The sequence below is a fragment of the Sarcophilus harrisii genome, chromosome 1, assembly GCF_902635505.1.
Source record: "Sarcophilus harrisii chromosome 1, mSarHar1.11, whole genome shotgun sequence".
Lineage (NCBI taxonomy): Eukaryota > Metazoa > Chordata > Mammalia > Dasyuromorphia > Dasyuridae > Sarcophilus > Sarcophilus harrisii.
The window spans coordinates 647,237,941-647,246,122 of record NC_045426.1 but is presented as its reverse complement, the minus strand read 5'-3'; positions in this window follow the sequence as shown (position 1 = coordinate 647,246,122).

Here is an 8,182-nt window from a genome sequence, read left to right as displayed (position 1 = left end):
CCGTTTCCTACCGCCTCTCGCATCGGTGTCTCTTTCCAGTAATGCACCGTTTTAATGATGTACTTGCACTCATCCGTTGCCCTCCTGACCTGGCGGTTCCCTTCTTGTTGTTACTTGAGCTAGAGAAATGCAGTATTTACCTGATTGAAGGTGCGTGCCCCGAATTAACCTCCCACTGCCTAGCTGCTTGACGATCCCACCCGTTTCTTATCAATTCCATTTGATCCAGATCTTTTTCTCTAGAGCTCCTAACTGCAGCTCTAAGGGTCTAATTGTAATGTTCTGTGGTGTTACCCATAAATAGAACAGCTGAGGATGGAAGGGCAGACCTAGAGTATAAGCTAAAGAATTTAGACATTAAGACAAGTTAAGCATTTATTACTTGGTCATTATGTGCCTGCCCTGTTTCAAAGAAAGACCAAAAAAAACCCGAAAAACCAGTGCCAGCCTTCAAAGAATTCTCCTTTTAGTGGGAGAGAGATGCCTACAACAGACAAAAATACTGAGTAAATGGAAGGCACCCTAAAAGGGGAAGGCATGGGGGAGCAGGCGCAATGGAGGGGAGTTGGCTATATAGAGAAACCTGTTAATGTTGCCCTACGTGGTACTCAGACACATGTAGTACTAGAGCAGTAGTTTGCCAACACTCCTGCCTTTCATTAACTGTGACTTTAACATTAAATTTGCAAAAGCAATTGCAAAAAGCTGCAAGCTTTTAGGGCCTTAACTTTTTTTTAGCCCAAATCCATAATGTTCAGAGTCACTTTTGTGCTTAGCAAAGGGCAATAAAAGACATTCTTCAATGAACTCAACCTGGGACTTTTCTGTTTGTTTGTTCTTTTCTTTTCATCCGCTATAGTTATAGAGCCACTTTCCACTTCAGTGAGTTATTAATGAAAAGCCTAAAGAAAAAGAAAAACCACAATTTTGTGTTGCCTTCATTCATCAATTTTCACTAAATATCCAAATTTTAGCACAGACTACAAATGGATAGAGACAGCCTCTATTATTCTTTGTAAAATGTGTAAGGACAGGTGAAAGTTCTAAGAACTCTCTTCATTTCCAAAGTAGTGCTGCTCTAGTCTAGGCAAGTGCCTGGGGATTTTTAAAATAGCTTATCCTGCTTTGGTTCTGGGAGAAAAGGCCCCTTCCTAGTCTTTTGGTTCCCACTGTGTCCTTGCAGAGGAACTTGGGAGACCCAGGATGAAAGCTGGAATAGAATGCAGATGATCTGGACTAGGACAAACATAATTGAGTCATATTGCCTAACTCTGGATCCTGCTGGCTCTGCTGCTTATTACTGATGTGATCTTTGGCCAGAAAGCCTTTCTGCATCAGTAGCCTGATTTGATAAACAAAGCAGTGGGCTAGAGGTCCCTTCCAATTCTGCTTACTGATACTTGGCATTTGTTCACTTCACATGATATTCTATAATAATTCTCTCATTTGATTTTCATAACAACCCTGGTAAGGTAAGTACTATGGATATGATCCCGGTTTTATAGCAGAGAAAAGTGAAGCCTTTTTTCCCCACGTAATGTCAGGATTAGAACCTAAGAAGTTTTGGAATATCCAACACCGCTTTCACTTCAACATGGTTCTCTTCTCAACTCCATAGGGTAAAATCACTAGAGAGTTTTTTTTTCTCTGAACTTATTTGCCTCCTTTTCAACAAGGCAAGCCAGTCTGCCTAAAGCAGCAAGACACCTTCAGGAAGAGGCAAAATGGCAACATATGCCAATTGGATCAAACTACTTCCAACTCTGAATCCTGGAGGGAAACCTATGTGGAAAAGGGGCTTACCACAGCCAATCCCAACACCAGTTACTGACCAATGGCCACCAAAAGGCAGATAAGCCAAAGAGACCTGGGGGTGATAGACACAAAAATATCTAGCCATTCTAAATCACTGTCCCTGGTGAGACGGGTAAAACAACTTTTGTGGGAATGAAACCTAGCAGTGCAGCTCTTGACCCCTCCCCTCATCAGCCAAAGCTATTGAAGACCCAAAGAAGAGAATTTCAGTGTCAGGAACATCTATTTTGATTGGCTAAGATGACAAGAAAAGTAATGATACGTATGGAGGGGATGTGGGACAACGGGGACACTAATACATTATTGGTGGAGTTGTGAAACGATCCAGCCATTCTGGAGAGCAATTTGGAACTATGCCCAAAGGCCTATCATACTGTGCATGTCCTTTGATCAAACAATATCATTACTGGGTGATATCCCAAAGAAATCATAAAAAAGACCCAGACATGCAAAAATTTTTGTAGTGGCAAGGAACAGGAAATTGAGTGGATGCCCATCACTTGGTGTAATGTCTGGGCTAGCTCTCTGGAGGATCTCGGGACCAGCCTTGCTCTTAGTGGAGGAGTGAAGGAAGCAGGAGAGCCACCAGGAGGATGGTCAAAAATGGAATGTCTCTTATTTCCAGTCCTCTCAGCCCTTATATACCTCAGTATGACTACATCATTACAGCACACTAAGTATGTATAAACTAGAGAACCAGTACATCACTAGTCCAGTCTAGCTCCCTGGAGGCTTCACAATCAGTCAGAGTCAGGATAAGTAAAAGTCCTTGGTCTTTAGGGGGAGAAGTGAAGGAGACAGACAAACTGCCACGAGGCTCCCCACCAACTTCTCTCCTCCTCCTGCCAAAAAGTTGAGTCCCACTTGTCTCACCCCACCCCCGCTAATTCTTGTCTGGGACTATCTGTATACACCAAACATTGAGCCAGCCAGGAACAGTGAGAAGGGCCATTTTTCTAAACATGCTAATAGTCATTGTCGACTAGTAATTAGCCTTAAGTGCTCCATTGTCTGATTCAAGCACACCTTTTAAGAGTTTCAGCCCTTTACTAAGTATTAAGTATCTGTGAACTAGAGAATAATCATCTCATCAATCACATCTCATCAGAGTTAACACCCTGCTATAAGTATCCTTGTTTCAAGTATATTTCTCCAGAATTCCAGCCCTCTACAAGTTGGGAAATAGCTGGAATAAATTATGATATATGAAGGTAATGGAATATTCTATAAGAAATGGACAGGCTGATTTCAGAAAAACTGACAAAAGACTTACTTAAACTGATGCTAAGTGAATCAAGCAGAACCAGGAGAATGTTGTATATAGTAACAACAGTTTTATGTCATGATCTACTGTGATGGACTTGACTCTTCTCAACAATCTGGTGCTTCAAGGCAATTTCAGTAGATTTGGGATGGAAAATGCCAGTCACATGTAGAAAGAAGTATGGAGACTGAATATGGATTGAAGTGTATTTTCACCTTTTTTTCTTGTGATTTTTTTCCAGCTTTTGGTCTTATTTTTCTTGCACAACATGATAAATATGGAAATATGTTTAAAAGGATTGCACATAGTTAACCTATTTCAGACTGCTTGCTGTCTTAGGGAGGGAAAAAAATTTAGAACACAAAAGTTTTACAAAAACGAATGTTGAATATTTTTACATGTATTTGGAAAAATAAAATACTATTGAGGGGGAAAAAGAAATATGACATTAAAGATCTTTTACCATCATCTTGCCTACTTGTAACCCTAAGGACTGCAGGATCTTTCAGTACATTGGAACAGAAACTTGTTAGAATATAATTTTGTTGAAGGCAAGGACTAGTTTGCATTTCTCTTTGTATATATTCTCCTGTGATTTTCACTTCCTTAGGGAGAATTAAGTAACACTGCAGATCAAAGGAAAATATTTGGGGATTGGGGAGGAAAGATGAATAAAGACAGAAAAAATAGGGGTAAACAAGATAGTTCTCCAGGAATTAAGGAAAGGTAGAAACATTCAGAGTAAGGTGATAGTGATGAGTTCTAGATTTGGGGTACCTAAATGAAATTAGGGTTTAGTTGAGGTCTAGTGGCAGGTTTGGGGTACAGGGAGCCAAACAGAGCTCCCCTGCATCCCCCTCGGATTCGGCGCAAGGATATGGCGGTAAATGAGGCCTGGTAGCAGTGCAAGTCCCCAGTAAAAGCATTTATCGGCCCGAAAAGCTAGATTGATAAAAGAAGTTTATTATAGGGTTTGGAAGCAAGGTTAAAGTATAGGCGAAAGTAGAGATAAGAAGGGCACCAGACAGAGGGTCCAGTGGACAGAGGGTCCTGACATGGCTAGCATGTTTGGAATCTCTGCAAAGATGGGGGTCCCAGCGTGGCCCTTTTATAAAGGGAGATTTAAATGCTAGAGGGGCTTTTGGGTATACCCCGGAGTTGGCTCAGACCTGATAGGGGCTGGGACAGGTCCGGATCTTCTATTGGAATTCAAAGGGACCAGAATTTGTGAGTCAAAAGGGTAATTACATTAACTAGGGGGGGAGTTGGGAGTCAGAAAGAAAGGAATCTTAAAGGGATCACATCCGCATCAATAGTAAAGATTTATTAGATTATCCAGAGCACAAATGGGAAGCATAAATCATAATTGATGTTGAAATAAAACTGCTTTCCACCAGAGGGCATCAATGAGCTTCCAAAATCTTCAGCCTTAGTCTTGGATTGTAGAGGGAGGGGGCGGGCAGTGCTATGATGTGTAATGTTTGGGAGGAGTGTTCCAGGAGGCTAGTCAACAAGCATTTAAGAATTTACCTTGTATTCAGCACTTTGCTAAGTGCTGGGAATATGAGTTAGTACATATAAGTCATTTTGCAAATCTCAAAGGGTTTGTGTATTATAAATCTAATATTCTAATGCCTTTAATAATACAAGGGAAAAAAGAATAGTCCCTGCCCTCCAGGAGTTTACATTATACTGGAGGAGGACACGACATGCAAACAGTTATGTATGTGCAAAAAATATAAGGTGCAATGGAAGTAGGGTCAGAGGGAAGGCCTTAGATTTAAGGGGATTAGAAAAAGTTTCTTATAGAAAATGGGATTTTAACTTGGACTTGAAGAAACCAGGAGTAGAAGTGGAAGGGAAGACCAATCCAGTGAAAATGCACAGAATCAGGAAGTGAAGTGTCTTAGAAAAGAAATAGCAAGGTAGATTGTCAATGGATCCTAGAGTTCATGGGAAGAAGTAGTATAAGACTGGAAATTTGTGTGTACACACACATAAATAAATAAAGGTATAAAGGTATAAGTGTATGTGTGAAGAGACTTAACTTGAAGGCTATTTCAGTAGTCCAGATGTGAATAAGGGCCTATGCCAGGGTGGATGACAATATCAGAGGAGGGGTTTTGAGGGAAAAGAGAGGTGCTCATGGAGATGTGGCAGTAGAATTGATGGGATTTGTCAATAAATTGGTTACAGGGAATGACAGAGAATGTAGACTTGACTTGGACAGCTTGCTGTCACACCTGGATTACTGGGAGGATGGGGGGTATCATCCATATTATTAGGAGTTTGAAGAGGAAACAGTTTAGGGTAAAAAGTAATTTGTTCAGTTTTGAACATGTTGAGTTTAAGATGTTCAATAGGCAATTGAGGCAGAACTGAAGGAGGGAGGAAAAATTAAGGGCTTGACAAATAAATGTGAGAATCACATAAAAGGGTTCCAGAAACTAACAGTGATGGCATGTATGATGCCACTTCCAAAAAGCCTTCCTCAGCCAATAGAAATCCCTTTTAGCCCTTGAATTCTCTCCCCTTGTTTGTACTTCTGTTTAAAAAAAAATTTCACATCCTAGTTATTTCAGGCATCTGTAGCAAAAGTACCTTTATCAGCTATAAACTGTACAGGTGTCCAGGACAGTAAATGAGTTTACTGTCCGACTCACAGCTTTCCTATCATAATTCCTGTTTCTCTGTCACATTTTAACATACACATTATCTATTTTCAGAGTTTCTGTGATCTATTCCTTAAAGTCCACCTCTGCTGAATAAAAAGATGATCATGTTCCTCATATTGCTATCACCCTCAACTGTTCTTAAAATTGTTTATCATTCCATCATTGTTTTAAACTCCTAACCTGTCATGACCTCCATACCTATCCCCTTCAATTCTTTCCTAATCACCTCTACATTCACTCACCCCCTCCTCAATCTAAACACCTTGATGAACCACTTCAACTTTACACTATTTTCTATACTCTTGTATTTGTTATCCTATGGCTAAATGCACCTCAACAAACTCCCACCATTCTTCACCCTGATTCAAATGCCACTGAATAGAATTGGAGAAAGACAGTCAGCTGATCTACTCCCTTCATTTGTTATGAAATCCTGCTGACTGGGTCCACCACAAATTTATGTAACATGATCTTAGCTAGGCCCTCACTGCAGCAAGGCACTCTTATAATCAGTTCACCAACCCACTCACCTCAGCAGCTGTTCCAGTCCTCATTCTTTTGCAAACCTCCCATGATACCTCCTTTTCTTAATCCTCTTAGCTGAGTTCTGTATTTCCTACTTCATTAAAAAAAAAAAAAAGAAAGAAAAAAAAGTGTTCTCTTCTTTTCTTTTCATATCAATTCAGACATCTTCCTCCACTGTTTTCCTCCATCACACTTATCTTTCATAAAGAAGTGATTCTTCTTGCCAAAGCAACTCCCCTTTAGGCATCCTTAATCCTTTCCCTTCCCATTTTTGGTAGATGTCTCCATAGTCATTCCTATTCTCTAAATTTGTCTCTTCCTATGTTCTGGTTAGTTCCCTGTTACCGTTTTCCATCCTTAAAATTCCCTGATCTGATCATCCCTGCTAGCTGTTATTTGATATTTCTCCTTTCTTTAAAAAAAAAAAAAATTACTTGAGAAAACTATATTAGGGGCCACTTTCTCTCCAGCCCACTTGGAAAACTTCTGCAGTCTGGCTGCTGACCTCATTATTCACATGAAATTGTACTTATTCAATTTACCATCCTCATCCTGCTTGACCTTTCTTCAGCCTTTAGTAATTAGCATCTATATAATGCTTTACAAATGTCTTATTTGAAACTCATAATCCTGGGGGTAGATGTTATTATCCCCATTTTACAGATGAGGAAACAGGCAAAGAAGTGATTTGCCCAGGATCTACACTAGAAATGTCTAGATTTAGATTTGAACTTGTCTTCCTGAAGTTAGGTTTAGGTCTCCATCCAATGCTCTGCCCAACTGCTGACATTAGTGAACATCATCTTAGATACTTTCTATATTTTTGTGACAGCTCTCTTCTGGTGGTTCTCCTACCTTTCTGAATGCTCTTTCAAAGTTTCCTTTGCTGGATCTTCATCTAAGACATGTCCCTTAACTGTGAGTGTACCTCAAGACTTTGTCCCAGGTCTTCTCTCCTAGTCTTTTTCCTTAACTCCAGTTCCCTCATTAATAGCTGCTGCCTTTTAGACATCTCAGAATGGAGGTCCCATAGACATCTCAAACTTAGCACACCCAAAACAAAGTTTATTCTCTTTGCTCCTAAACCTTTCTATTGTCTGCCTTCATGTCTCTCCCTTGCAGCCCCTTCCTTACTCATAGTAAATACCTTCTCAAGGCCCTCCTCCCTTACCCAGATTACTGCAAATCTTCCCAGCTTCATGTCTCTCATTATAATCTACCCTTGTTTAGCATTCAAAGTGATTTCCTAGATCACACACAGGTCTGACCTTCACCCATCCTAATCAATAAATTCCAGTGGCTCCTTATTACCTCCAGTATCTGAGAGGAAGTCCTGTTTGGCATTTAAAGACCTTCATGACCCCTTCCTACCTTTGCAGTCTTATTACACTTTCCTTTTCAGATATTCTTTAAAAATAGTGACACTGGGCTCTTTTTTGTTCCTTGCATGAGACACTCCTGTCTCCCAACATGTTCATTTATTGACAATCCCTCATCCCTGGAATATCTTCCCTGATTTCCTCCAGAATTCCGTCCAAATCTCACCTCATCAGGTTTGTCTTGTATTTTTCAAATATTTAGATGTTATGGGCTCCTTGGGGGGCTTGTTTTCACATTGCCCAACTGACATTGTTGACTATTCGATAATTGTGAACAATTCTCACAAATGAATGATCTCCTAAATGTGCATCCACAGTGCAAATTAACAACATTCTCTTGCAAGTTCACTTAAAGGGATTTACCTAGCATTTTTTTTTTGGGGGGGGGGGAGCGCTTTCCTATATGATCTCTCAAAGTATAGATACTTTGAGAGCATTCAAGCTGACAGTTGAGTATGTTATCCCAGGCTTTCCTTCATGGCCAGTCCACTTCTTCTTCCAACCATACATCCCCCCAATTATTA